Here is a 14,248-nt window from a genome sequence, read left to right as displayed (position 1 = left end):
ACTGTAACCTTTCATGATGCCGCAGAGGTAAAACAAAAATAAAAATTCTTGCTATATTTCACAAGCTTCCTTATTCGCTTTCAGAAGGATCACTAGCTCCCACTGATTACTTTAAAAAAAATCTTGATTTAATTATCTAATGTGAAGGAAGGGATGAGGATTAGCTGCTGATTAAAATGCTTACAGAAAATAGATATGATTAAGTGGAATAATCCTCTGGAAACCAAAAGGCTCCATCAGATAAATTTTACCATGTGGATTGCACCCAAATAATCAGCAAAGCTTCCTACATAATTTTGCCAAGAGTCCAGAGTTATTGGGGAATTCAATGAGATTTGACCTGCACTCCTGTAATAGGTTAGTCTAGAGTGAAAAACAAAATCTTCTTTGTAATGTTCTCTCCTACTTTTTAATGAGGCAGAATAAACACTCAAGGATTTATGCAGCTGGATTTATGATGCAGAACTTTTCATGAGGTATTTTATTCATTAATCTTATTTACCAACCCAGTGAACAGCTGCCCTCTAGGTTGCTCTGTTCCCATTTTAATAGTAGACTCACTTTTAAGATAAAGAAAGTGTGTAATTTCTGTTGTTTCTGTATTTCCATCATTATTCTGTACTAGCAGAATGGTACCTTGGCACATGCTCTGTGGCAAAAATGCAGCCCCTTGGCCCAGAAAGTCTCTCAGTTTAGATACTTTTTTCATAAAACCAAAGAATGAAAGCCCAGAATTTTAAATAAAATGGGATGGCTCAGTTGCTGTACTGACCTTTACTCTGGTTCAATCCAGCCCATGTACAGAGTGACCGAAAGTTGTTACCATTGGACATAGGCGGCAGGTTTGTATAATTTTTGGTGGTGCCCAAAATGGTGGTGCCCCCCTGCTCTCGCCCTGTAAGCCGATAAAAAATGAAGCTACAATGCGTTGGCACCACAAGATTACAAGGGTCAATTAAAAGTGGAAAGTCAGAAGCAGCACTTGCCTGCTTCAATATACAGTATTATATTTTGTTGCACCTGTTGTGACAAAGTGGGAATGTTCTTAATGTTTTCTCTGAATACTGTGTGGGTGCCTCAGTTTCCCCTGCAAGGTGCCAACTGAAGGTGTTGGGGACAAAGAGATCAGGTGGCCTCCTTGTCCAGAAGAGACACAAAGGCCAGAGGAGGGAGTGTCAGTTTGGAGCTGGTTGGGGAAATGGGGAGAGGCCCAGAACTTGGGTCTGGGCTCCTCCCCCCCCCCCCCAAGATGGACCTGACTGAGGGGTCCTGTTTTCTGTACCTACAAGCTCTGTTTTGGACTGTGTTCCTGTCATCTAATAAACCTTCTGTTTTACCAGCTGGCTGAGAGTCATGTTTGACTGCAGAGTTGGGGTGCAGGGACCTCTGGTTGCCCCAGGACCTGCCTGGGCAGACTCGCTGCGGAAAGCGCACAGTGTGGAAGGGCAAGATGAATGCTCTGAGGTCAGACCCAGGAAGGTGTAAGCTTCTTGCCCTGGAGACAGTCTGCTCAGAGAGAGAGGAGGCTCCCCCAGAGTCCTGACTGGCTTTGTGGGGAGTAGTTCCAAAGCATCCCAGCATCCCCTTCCACACCGTGCACTTCCCGGAAGTCTGCACAGGCACTGACACTCCCTCCTCTGGCCTTTATCTCTTTTCCAGGCATTAGGAGGCCACCTGATCTCTTTGTTCTCCAACACCTTCAGTTGGCACCTTGCAGGAGACAGGCCCAGGCCATCAGTTGCCTGGAAACAGGGTTTCAGCCATTCTCTGTGCAGACAGCATCACACTGGCCCTCTAGGGCTCTACAACAATCACACTCCCTTATCCCACCATCTAGATCCTTGAGAAATGCATAGGGGAAACTGAGGCACCCACACAGTATTCAGAGAAAACATTAAGAACATTCCCACTTCGTAACACCTGTATACGACTAGTTATATACTTTAAAGGGTGTAAAATAATCAAGTATTGTGCTAAACACAATGATACTCCAAACTGACCACCAAATTTAACATGCATCCGACGAAGTGGGTATTCACCCATGAAAGCTCATGCTCCAATACGTCTGTTAGTCTATAAGGTGCCACAGGACTCTTTGCTGCTTTTACAGATCCGGACTAACATGGCTACCCCTCTGATACTTGACACCAAATTTAAGTTGCACGGTTTTCCCCTCAGGTGATGGCTCTGGGGTGGGGCTGGGGATGAGGGGTTAACAGTGCAGGAGGGTGCTCAGGGTTGTGGTGCTGTGGGCGCAGGCTCTGGAGTGGTGCAGGGCTGGGGATAAGGAACTTGGGTTGCAGACAGGCTGCCCCCAGGCTAGGGCCAGAGAGGACTCCCCCCAACACACTGACAGCAGCAAGCTCCAGGGGAGGAACCCCTCCTCTCCTCCCCACCCCTGCAGCACACTCACTCTGCACCACGGTCACTGCACATGCTCCTAGGGTCTCTCTCAGGTCCAGAAAGCCCACTCGCCTCCCCTATGGTGGGTACCAGGGGGGCGGGTTGCCATCACATGTGGCCTCCCCTGCTGCTGCCCCTCACTGGGGATGGGGCTACCCCTTGCCCAGCGTGGGGCAGGAGTGGGGACTGCAGGGTGGTGGCTGGGGGCGGGGGGGAAGAGTGTCACAAAATTCGCCCAAGCCCCAGCTGCTCAGATCTAGGAAGCCCCCCTTCCCCCATCTCCCCTGTGGTGTGTGTGTGGGGGGGGCTGCCATCACGTGGCTTCCTTCCTCCCCTGCTGCAGCCTGCTGCCCCTCACTCTAGCCTCACTGGGGATGGGGCTGCCCCTTGCCCAGCATGGGACAGGAGTAGGGGTTGCAGGGGGAGGAGGTGGATCACAGGGTCAAACCTCACCGAAGCCCCAGCAGCTGCCCAGAAGCTGAGTGAGGTCCACTCCAGATGTCCATCTCCCGGCCGGAAGTCCCCTTGGCATCTCCTCCAGGTGGGTGCTGGGGGATGGGAGAGAGGGCTCCCAAGCATGTGCGTGCCTCCTCCCCTCATCCTCTCTCACTCCCCCCCTCCCCCTCCCGAGGTGCTCCAACAGTCTCTATAGCCTTAGGCAGAAGCAGCGACAGGCAGCCGGCAGCACAAGCAAGGGAGAGAGGCACGGGCTGGTTTTTTACAGGCAGGGAAGCTCCGAGGTTGGGGGGTGGGGGGAGACGACGCTCCAGGATGGGAGGGGCCAGGGCCCACTCCAGGCAGGGCCAGGGGAGAAACCCAGCTCCAAATATTGGTGGAGCACAGCCCCCAGCCTTGAATATTCCTGGTGCTCGGGCACCACGAGCCCATATAACTTGCTGCCCCTGCCATTGGATGACTGTTTGGTGCTGTGTGTGAAACTGGTATTCTCATTTCAGTTCCCAGAGAACAAAATGCCCCTAACACCAAACTCACTAGCACATTATTAATTGTATTACTGGAGCAGCTTGTGATGAGTTACCTCTGAGCCTGCTTAAACTGGAGTCATCCCTGAACCAGAGCACAAAATGAGTCAGAGGCAGTTACATGCAGGTCTTGTGATTAGCTGAGCCCTAGTTGAATGGCATGGGGCCTATCTACAGGGGAAGATCCACCCAGGTGAACACAAGGCAGGTATAGAGGCTCCTAAGGGAAGCAGTCTCTCCAGTCTTTTCAACATTAATGCTTGTCTGGGAACACTCCCATTGCCCATAGTTTCAAACTGCTTCTGCCCCAGCCCATACCCATTTCCATGCCAGCCACCCAGCAATCTTGACAGATCTAGAGGCCCCAGTCAAGATCTGGACCACTTTGTGCTAGGCACAACACAAACGCATGGTAAGAGAGAGTCCCTGCCCTGAAGAATTTACAGTCTAAATAGGCAAGATAAAGACATGGTGGCAGACAAAAATCATTATCCTCTTTTTACACATGAGGAACTGAGCCTTAGAAAGATTAAGTGAATTGCCCAAGGACAGCTAGGAAGTTTGGCGGGCAAGACACTTGGGTTGAGTTTAGTCTAGTTCCTTAAAAAGATTGTCCTTCTTTGTGTGATACAGAGAGGCCTTGGACTGAATGGGATTTAGGAGCCAAAAACCCATTGACAATCAATGGAACTTAGATTCTTAAGAGCTTAAATCACTTTTGAAAATAGTTAGGTTCCTAAATTAGGCAAGTATCAGAGGGGTAGCCATGTTAGTCTGGATCTGTAAAAAGCGACAAAGAGTCCTGTGGCATCTTATAGAGTAACAGATGTATTGGAGCATGAGCTTTCGTGTCTGAAAGTGGGTATTCACCCACGAAAGCTTATGCTCCAATATGTCTGTTAGCCTATAAGGTCCCACAGGACTCTTTGTTACTAAATTAGGCAAGCATTTCAACACTGAGTGCAGCAATGCCTAAATACCTTTAAAAATGTGGGCCCCTCTGTCTGAAGGATCAGCCTTGCTGCATAAAGATGCCAGTTCAAATCCATCAGGTTTTATTAATCCTGGGCAAGGCCTTAAAGAGCTTGTAAGAGCACCAATGGGTCCCGCGAGAAATGGGGCGATGTTATTTGAATATAATTCAGAGAGTCAGACAACCAGCCTCTCTGTCACTGTGCAAGCACTCTAGCTGTGAGGGATGCTCATGAAGAGCCATAGTTCAGTTGCAGGCCAGAATCCCTGGATTCAGCATTCCATTCCCACTGCTGTAATTATGAACCAGGGTTGGAGGCTGTTAGACCCAGTGTGGGTCTGAATATCAGAGTGGCTAAAGGCTACTGACTGGGTACTGCTCAGGATCAGAAGTTCAATCAAAATAAGAGCCCTAATAATTCCAGGAGCCTCTAGTAACTCTCACACCAGGGGGGTCAGATTAAATTAAGGCTCCCACTCTGGATTCAGGATGAGGACCTTTAGGAAAAAAAAATAAAGGAGAGACTCCTGCTACAGTGGAATCCCTGCTAGCTTTTACACTGACCCCAGTAGTTGCTGGAACAGAACTGGCAGTTTAGAAAGTTCTTTAGGACCCAATTCACCTTCTGTCTCAGAATGGAAGCTTCATACATTAAAATTTCACTCACTTGGCACTGGTATAGAACAGTGGTTCTCAACCAAGGGAGCACGTACCCCTGGGGGTATGCAGAGGTCTTCCAGGGGGCATACCAACTCATCTGATATTTGCCTAGTTTTACCACAGGCTATATGGAAAGCACTAGTGAAGTCAGTACAAACTAAACTTTCATACAGACAATGACTTGTTTATACTGCTCTATAGGCACAACACATTGGAATATAAGTACAATATTTATATTCCAATTGATTTATTTTATAATTGTATGGTAAAAATAAGAAAGCAAGCATTTTTTTCCAGTAACAGTGTGCTGTAACACTTGTATTTTTAGGTCTGATTTTGTAATCAAGTAGTTTAAGTGAGGTGAAATTTGTGGAAAGACAAAAAATCAGACTGCTGAAAGGGGTACAGTAGGCTGGAAAGGTTGAGAGCCACTGGTATAGAGTACTGTGCAAGGCACAAGGCAACGGTGAATCAGACACATGGAGCATTTACATGATCAGTAAAGTTCATTTGAGACCATGTTCTTGTGTAAGCCAGAGGTTCTGAAACTTTTTCATAGTGAGGACCACACCTCAGAGAGATTGCATCATGGGCCCTGTTGTAGAGTTGGCCACCACACAAGCACTCTATTGTGGTCAGGGAGGCTTCTGCAGCGCCCTGCCCCTAGTCCTTAAATCACAAAATAATCCAACATAAAATCCAAAAATCAAACTCTACTTGAAACTGCCAGTTTCCAGCCACCTCTGGCTTGATCCAGTGGCGTAGTCAGGTTTTCAGTGTAGGGGGAGCAAACAAAAAAGGTGCCCTCCCTTGGCTCCTCCTCTGGCCATGCCCCCCTTGGCTCCTCCTCTGGTGACGCCCCCCAACCAGGACACACACACACACCCTGCTCACCTTCCGTCCTGCGCCGCCGCCTGTCCCCGGCCTGCTCCCAGTGCTGGGCGCACTCCATGTGGGGCTCGCCAGCCAGGCGGTCTTAAAGGCACAGGGGCCCTTTCGCCTCCCCCCACCCGCCGCATTAGCAAGGGGCAAGCGGGGGGAGGGGGGCGAGGAGCGCTTGGCCACTGAGCCCTGAGCCGAGGAGCCAGCCCCCTCGCTCCTCCGGCCGCGTCTGCTGCCCCCGCATGGCTCCTCCGGCCGTGCTGTTGTGAGAGCCGACCGGCAGGCGCCGCTTCCATGCCAGCCTGCCGCTCCCGCCTCACGGCTCCTCCAGCTGTGCTGCTGGCAGCGCCGGCCGGCAGGCGCCACTTCCGTGCCTGCCGCCCTGAGGGGAAGTGGCTGCTTCCACTGAACCCCGCTAGCTACGCTACTGGCTTGATCTCAACCTGCTAGCCCTACTTCCAAGGTAGTCCCACTTCCAAACTCATCATCAGTCACACCCCTGCAGTCCTTTATACTAAGCCACCCGATTCCCCTCACATGAGGCTCCTGCTCTAAGCAGGGCTGTTTTAGCACCAGGCTCTCCAGCACACAGGCAAGCCACCCTGTGTCTAGACTAGACAAGTAGATTGTGTTTGAAAACAAGCTAACACATTTTTACACACAAGCTATTTTCGGAGCCTAAGACACCTCTCTCCTGCCATTTATGACCATCGGACTTCCTCCCCGCTTGTTCTTGAGAGGAAACATCCTCTTAGCAGTTGCAGAAAATGTACACCTAGAAAAAAAATAACTTAAGAAAGCATATCTGATTTACAACTCTCACTAGTTTAATTGGTGGTTTGTCCTGTCTGGAGGGGGGGGGGGGAATAAGCAAAGTCTTCTTTTGTTTTTCATTTTTGTTACCCCCTTCCATCTGTTCTATTCTTTCTTTTTCTCCCTGAACATGTTCCTCTTCCTCCCGCTATCCTTTCTTCTCTTCCCATCACCTGCTTCTTTGTTCCTCTTGCCGGTTCTGCCATTTACATCCTGGATCATCCAAACCACACACAGTCTACACCCCTATAAAACAGGCTTTTCTTTCCTCATAGACTTTAAGGTCAGAAGGGACCACCATGATCATCTAGTCTAACCTCCTGCATATTGCAGGCCACATAACCTCTGGCTGAGTTACTGAAGTCCTCAAATCTTGGTTTAAAGACTTCAAGTTAGAGAGAGTCCACCATTTATACTAATTTAAACCTGCAAGTGACCTGTACTCCTATGCTGCAGAGGAAGGTGAAAAAACCCCAGGGTGTCTGCCAATCTGACCTGGAGGAAAAATTCCTTCCCAGCGCGAATATGGTGATCAGTTAGACTCTGAGCATGTGGGCAAGACCCACTAGGCAGATACCTGGGAAAGAATTCTCTGTAGTAACTCAGAGTCCTTCCAATCTAGTGTCCTGTCTCTGGCCATTGGGGATTTTTGCCAGTGGGCCACATACCATTCTAGGCAGTCCCATCATACCGTCTCCTCCATAAACTTATCAAGCTCAGTCTTGAAGCCAGTTAGGTTTTTTGCCCTCACTGATTCCCTTGGAAGGCTGTTCCAGAACTTCACATCTTTGATGGTTAAAACCCTTCACCTAATTTCCAACCTAAACTTGTTGATGGCCAGTTTATAGCCATTTGTTCTTGTGTCCAAACTGGCACTTAACTCCTCTCCCTCCCTGGTACCAATGTATGCCTTTCCTGACTGCCTATACAAAACAAAACAAAACAAAACAAATAAAACGGGTCTAGTAACATTTACCTCTTGGGGCAGTGTGAGGCTTAATTATAATGGTGGTGAAAGGAGCTATGAGAACACAAAGCATTGTTATAGGAAAGAAAGATTTTTAAAAGATTCCTGGGATGATTCTACAGTTGGAAGAGAACATAGTACATCTATCCGTGTAGGTTCTTATATTGTGCCCATCACTGCGGTATCTGAGCACTAGAAGAGTACACCCCTTTCTTTCTGAGGCAATGTTGCATTATCTGTTTACACAGAGAGGTAGTATTGTGGGTCTCAATTTCATAGCTGTTCCAATACTACTTGTGGAAAAACAAGCAAAGTGCTTCTCAGCAGGAAGGTGCAAGCTTTTCCAGAAAATTCATTATCTGTAATAACAGTACAGAACTACCAAATATCCCAAATGCTGGAGGTTGATGCCAAATATTTTTCTTTAAAGTATTTTCCCCAGCACAGTTGCTACACTGCCTGCAAAGACTTCAAATGCCGATGGCCCAGGAATAAAGCAGCATAAAAAGACATGCGTCTGCTAGAAAAGCCTTTTATCAGTGACAAAACCTCCTAAGACATTATCTTTTTAAGTGTCATTTCCAAATAAAATTGTAAACCAAAAATAAATACAGCAACATTTCCCCCACATTTGTCTTGAAAAAGAGTGAAGTGGAACTGCTTTTCTGAACTACCTAAGCTGCTATTTCAGACCATTCACAACCATCTCTAAGTGCTTTTATCTACTTAATGGTAATCACTTGTTTTGCTGGCACTTTTAAGCTTGGAGTGGGCTGTAGGTGAGATTCCTATATAAACTGAAAATGACATCCTATCAACGAGCAAAGTTATTCTCTTCTCAGGCAGTCTAGGGATATATGGGAGGAAGGATCTCTCTGTCTCTAGTATCACTCACTATAGTATCCAAGTCAAATAACTATGACACAAGAATGGGTGTCATGGCAACTCAATTCTATTCCTCTCTCTACCACAGATTTCTTGGGCAAGACATTTAGAACCCAATGCAAGATGCACTAAGGTCATTGGAAGTCTTTCCATTGACTGTGATGGGCACCATGAGGCGTGATTAACCTCTATGCCTCATTCTCCTCATCTATTGTCAATACTTTGTCAGCTAAAAGGAATGTTGAGAGGATAAACTATGGAGGTACAGTGTGCAGCTCCACACTTAAGTTTGCATTCAGATAGGTCAGGGGTCGGCAACCTTTCAGAAGTGGTGTGCCGAGTCTTCATTTATTCACTCTAATTTAATGTTTCGTGTGCCAGTCATACATTTTAATGTTTTTAGAAGGTCTCTTTCTATGTCTATAATATATAACTAAACTATTGTTGTATGTAAAGTAAATAATGTTTTTAAAATGTTTAAGAAGCTTCATTTAAAATTAAATTAAAATGCAGAGCCCCCCAGACCGGGGCCAGGACCTGGACAGTGTGAGTGTCACTGAAAATCAGCTCACATGCTGCCTTTGGCACACATGCCATAGGTTGCCTACCCCAGAGATAGGTCATTAAAGCAGGACTAAAACTTTATCTTGCAGTTTTATAGATTAGTCTTGATGTTTGTAAAGATCCTTTGAGATCCTTGGATGGAAGGAGCTATATATGAATGAAGTGTAACTATTTATCATAGAATCCAAGGATCAGGGAAGAATTCTCTTGGCCAATTGTGCAATGTTACACATTTTTATCCAAATGCGTTACTGTATTAGGACATTTTGTATTCCTCTGAGCTATGGGCCATTGAAGGAGTCAGGGACACCCTACTGGATGGTCTAATTGTCTGGTACAGTGTGTGTAATCCTATGCAACTAGAGAAACTTCCCTGATTTCCTTATCTAAGCAAAGAAAATATAAAGGAATAAAATAAAAGGCCTAAAGTAATCACATATACTGGCCTCTGCAGAGCAGTTAACACTTGCACTTTAGATGGAACGTAGTCTGGGGAGTTAACCTGTATGCTGTCATGGGCTAGATGCTTTGAAGTTACACCAAAATGTCAACATCAAGGAAAATTTAAAATAAAAGGAGGAATTTATCTCCATGCTTTCATTTCCTCTTGCTGTTCCCTGAATATCTTCTCACTTTGTGGAAAGAATTTGGCCCCTCGGTCATTTCTCATTTGTTTCATGTTTGATTGCCTCCTCTTTCCCTCCCCCATTTAGTTTCTTGAAGATTTTAAAGGGAAAAATAAAAATATTTTGGTCAACATTACACCATAGTTGTTGTGCCTTGCAGTGCCATTTTGTGATAGGCCACAACACAACAAGTATCATGGGCCTGATCCAAAGCTCATTTAAGCCAATGGAAAGACTCCAATTGACTTCAACAGGCTTTAGATCAGGCCCCAATGCCTATAACAAAATGACACCATGGAAGAATGTCCCAGTGGCTTGTTCAGAAGATGGAGATGTGGTCAGGACTGCATGGGTCTGACCTTGGCTTTTATGAAAGATCTCATAGTTCCATTGTTTTCAAGTGTGGATTTTCTTAACAGGACAGTCATATCCTACATTTTGGACTCCCAATTTTTGACTTAGGTACACAAATGCCCTTTCTATATACCTAAAGGACAATCTGAGTAGCCCAATCCTGGATTTCATAATCTTATTTATTGTTTATATTGCAGAAGTTCCTAGACCGAAATCCCATTGTGCTAGGCACGATACACACTAGAAATGAAAAAGACAACATCATACTTGTTACAAAGATGATGATCTAAGCATATGACAAGAGAGAACAGGTGGAGTAAAACATGAAGTTTAGCTCCCTAGAGTTGGGCTCCATCTTTTAGGCCTGAGGTTTTCTACAGTGCTACTCAATTAACTGTAGACAATTTGTGTAGTAGATAAGGAGGCCAAGATTTAGCACAAGCAGTGCCCAATCAGTTGTTCTTTCTGAATGGAAGTAGAGATAGCACCAAGTAAATTTAACTCATGTGTTGTGCCAAATATGACATGATGAAAAAATATCCTGCAAGACTCCCTGTCTATAGTGTTGAACACATGGGACGTGGGGACAGTCTCTGATCTCAGTGGAGATCAGAATCTGGCCCACATCCTTTAAGATAGTGTTTCAAAGCCCTTTGTCTTAATTATCAACACAGCCCTGGAGACTGCAGAGTTCTATTTATCCATGTAGCAGGTCCAGGATGAGCAGCTCTAGTGTTTATACTAGCATACCCATTTTGCTTGCTGGAAGAACCGTCTCTTGAAGATAAAGAGGGGTTCGCCTCTCCAATAACAATGTCAAAAAAAAAAAGGTTGAGAAACTCTCTTGCACCTCTCTGCTATCAGTTGCTTTTTCTTGAGGCTTTAATGCAGCAGATCAACTGCCAAGGTGGAGGTGGCATTTAGATGCCTGCTTCTATTACTCATGTGGATCTAATTAATTGGGTTCATTTGATGAAGGACGCATGAGCCAAGCTGGCAGAAATACACTTATCTTTTATTCCACCACCTCTGTTTGGCATTGGCACAAATACCCACTATGCCTCAGGGGGAGAAAGATGACAAAGGGAGAGTTATAGGCTGTGAAAATGCTAGGAAGGTTTTCCTTCCATGAGTTATCTAGAGAGCAAAATGCATGTATTTGCGCGCAACAGAACTGGCATTGGGCACTATAATTGGTAAGGCTCCTGAATGGCTGAACTTGGAAGGAACATGGAACAGCTGTGTCCTGAGATGGCCCATATCAGAAGTTATTAGGGTGAAGGGAGACTCAGACCTGGTCTACTTGCTTATCTGAGTCAGACAGCTAGAGGAAAATGCAGTTTAAAAAAAAATGTTAACTGACCTTCCCTACCAGCTCAGGAGGTGGTTAAGTTGTTTAGCTTGCCAAAACCTGGGTAAGAGGAGACAAAGCGACATAGAGAGATCATTAGGTCTCGTTATAACAGGGATGCATAGTGCAAGCTAAATACTGGAGCCTACTACATCTCAGCTGAATGCCCTAAGAATGTAGATATAAAGGAGGTCATGGGAGGCAGGGTTGTTTTTGCCTCCTTCTTGCTTGTGTGAATATAGCCCTTCATTTTTTTTTTTTGGACATTTTTAATCAAAGGAAAAAAAAAGTGTTGGATTTTGAACAAAACCAAAAAAAAACCCACACCATTTAATTCAACCCAGATTTTTTTTAAACTTTGATTTGCTGAACATTCCAAAAAACAATTAGTCTTGATTCAAACCAAACTGATTCCCCCACCCCCCCTCAGAACTTCCAGAAAAAAAACCCAAACACACACCAGTTCTTCATACAACTGTACATGCAAATTAAGACTGAAAGACTGTTCAGCATTAAAAAAGGTGGGGTTATTCAACAGTTATGGCAGGGGGGAATCTAATGAAAGCCCCCCCAACTCCCATCTCATGCATTATTTCAGAAGACAAAGGAATACAAGACGACTGTCAATTTATCATCAGGCTTGGCAGTAACATGCCTGTCAATGGGGATGTCCAGAAATGTCATAAATTGGAAAGTTGGCAGCTATGTTTATCAGTTTAAACAAGATTTGGTCATTGAAAGTGTACAATGATGTCCAAACTACAAATCTTCACCTTAAAATGTTATTTCCACTTTAACACACGGATGTGAAAGCTGGAAACCTACCAAAAGATACAGATGGAGGTCTAAATTCCTTTGAAAAATACTAGGTAGTAAAAGGAATTAATTTATAACAAATGCTGAGATTAGTCAGAGTTCAACCACCTTTTTCTCTGAAGTTATTGATAAAAAAAGATGGAAATATTTGCAACATGTTGAGAATGAAGCCAGAGCATCTGCCACAGTAGGTGTGCCATTAGGAAGCCGGAGGAACACGTGAAAGAGGCCAACCAAAATAATCTGTCCATCAAAAACTACTCAGAGAAGAGGAACTTAGGGGACCCAACAAAGAGGGTATGCAAAAAGCAGCCCAGGAAAGACAAATGGCAGAGCCTCACTTGGGCCCTAAGTGACATCTGAATGCAGATTCAGATCGTGCTTCTCATGATGCAGTCCTATGGGGGTGAGATTTTCAGGAGCATTCAGTGCTGACCTGACTCTACCCCTGCTGAAGTAAATGGTTAAAATCTCCCACTGACTTCAACAGGAGGAGAGTTAGGCCAACACTGAGCACTTCTCATAACCCCAAGCTTACAATCCTTCCTCAGGCCAGTGTCTTCCTGTGGACTGCAAGATTTATGATCAATCCCACTTGGTAAAAATCTTCCCTAGTTCTATCCATGCTTCATCATAATTCTCATTGGATCCCACAATATGTATTGTCCTTTCGGGGTATCCAAAGGAATAGACAATGTATTCTTGTCTCAAAAATTCAACAAGTTTCAATGCACCCAGAACCCTTGCACAGCAACATCTATCTTCTCTAAAGGGTGCAACCTTCAGTCCCACCAACCACAAGAACATTGGGTTTCAGTCCTGTCAAGGTTTCCTCCCCACTCTGAACTTTAGCGTCCAAATGTGGGGACCTGCATGTACCCTTCTAAGCTTAATTTCTAGTTTAGATCTGATAGCGCTGCCACCAACCAGAAGTAGTGCCTGGTACACTCCCTGTCCCCCCAAAACCTTCCCTGGGGAACACAGACTCAAATCCCTTAGATCTTAACACAAGGAGAAATTAACCATTCCCCCCTCTTTTTCCCCCCAGACTTTCCCCTCCCTACGTTGCCTTGAGAGGCTTTACACAGATCCAAACTTCTTGGATCTTAAAAGAAAGAGGAATTAACCATCCCCCCTCCTTTTTTCCCCCAACCAACTTCTGGTGAGTTCAGACCCAATTTCCTGGATCTTAAAACAAAGAAAAATCAATCAGGTTCTTAAAAAGAAAGTTTTTAATTAAAGAAAAAGAAAAGGTAAAAATTATCTCTGTAAAATCAGGATGAAAAATGCTTACAGGTTATTTAAACTATATAGCCAGAGAAATCCCCCCTAGCCTCAGGTTCAAAGTTACAGCAAACAGAGGTAAAAATCCTTCCAGCAAAAGAAACATTTACAGGTTGAGAAAACAAACAGAAGACTAACACGCCTTCCTGACTAGATACTTACAAATTTGAAACATGAGACTGATTTAGAAAGATTTGGAGAGCCTGGATGGACGTTTGGTCCCTCTCATGTCCCGAGAGCAAACAACCCCCAAACAAAGAACACAAACAAAGACTTCCCTCCAACAAGATTTGAAAGTATCTTGTCCCTTCATTGGTCCTCTAGTCAGGTGTCAGCCAGGTTTACTGAGCTTCTTAACCCTTTACAGGTAAAAGAGACATTAACCCTTAACTATCTGTTTATGACAAGTCCCCATTCCCCCAGCCTCTTTATCAAACCATACCCACCTGCACCCTGGCCACTGGGAAAAGGAAAGTCCATTATGAAACTATTGTGCACATTGTGTGAATTCACCCCCATGACAAGGGCACAAGTACCACTGAAGTTTCACTACAATGCTATTTTGAGGACTTACTTGGGATTTAAGTGCTAACTTCTTTTATCTATGCCTTGGACAAGAAAGAAGTGAAGTGGGTGGGAACCTGATCCTACAATAAAACTGTTCCTATGCAATTACCAAATTATTGC

The 14,248-nt window shown here is 45.0% G+C and overlaps 1 protein-coding gene across 2 annotated transcripts in view; it reads right to left on the bottom strand.

The window, feature by feature from the left end:
- UNC5D (unc-5 netrin receptor D) overlaps window positions 1-14,248 on the bottom strand; it is a 428,876-nt gene that overhangs the window by 410,874 nt on the left and 3,754 nt on the right. Inside the window, exon 1 of one of the 2 annotated variants that reach the window (XM_039525940.1) lies at window positions 11,474-11,490. The exons of the other annotated variant lie outside the window; for it this stretch is intronic. The gene's annotated coding sequence lies outside the window, so the exon portion shown is untranslated. Of the gene's footprint in view, window positions 1-11,473; window positions 11,491-14,248 lie in introns of those variants that run through there. 2 annotated transcript variants of the gene reach the window in all.

This window comes from Mauremys reevesii, linkage group 2 (assembly GCF_016161935.1).
Source record: "Mauremys reevesii isolate NIE-2019 linkage group 2, ASM1616193v1, whole genome shotgun sequence".
Classification (NCBI taxonomy): domain Eukaryota; kingdom Metazoa; phylum Chordata; order Testudines; family Geoemydidae; genus Mauremys; species Mauremys reevesii.
The sequence above is the reverse complement of the archived record's forward strand: the minus strand, read 5'-3'. Positions and strand labels throughout refer to the sequence as shown.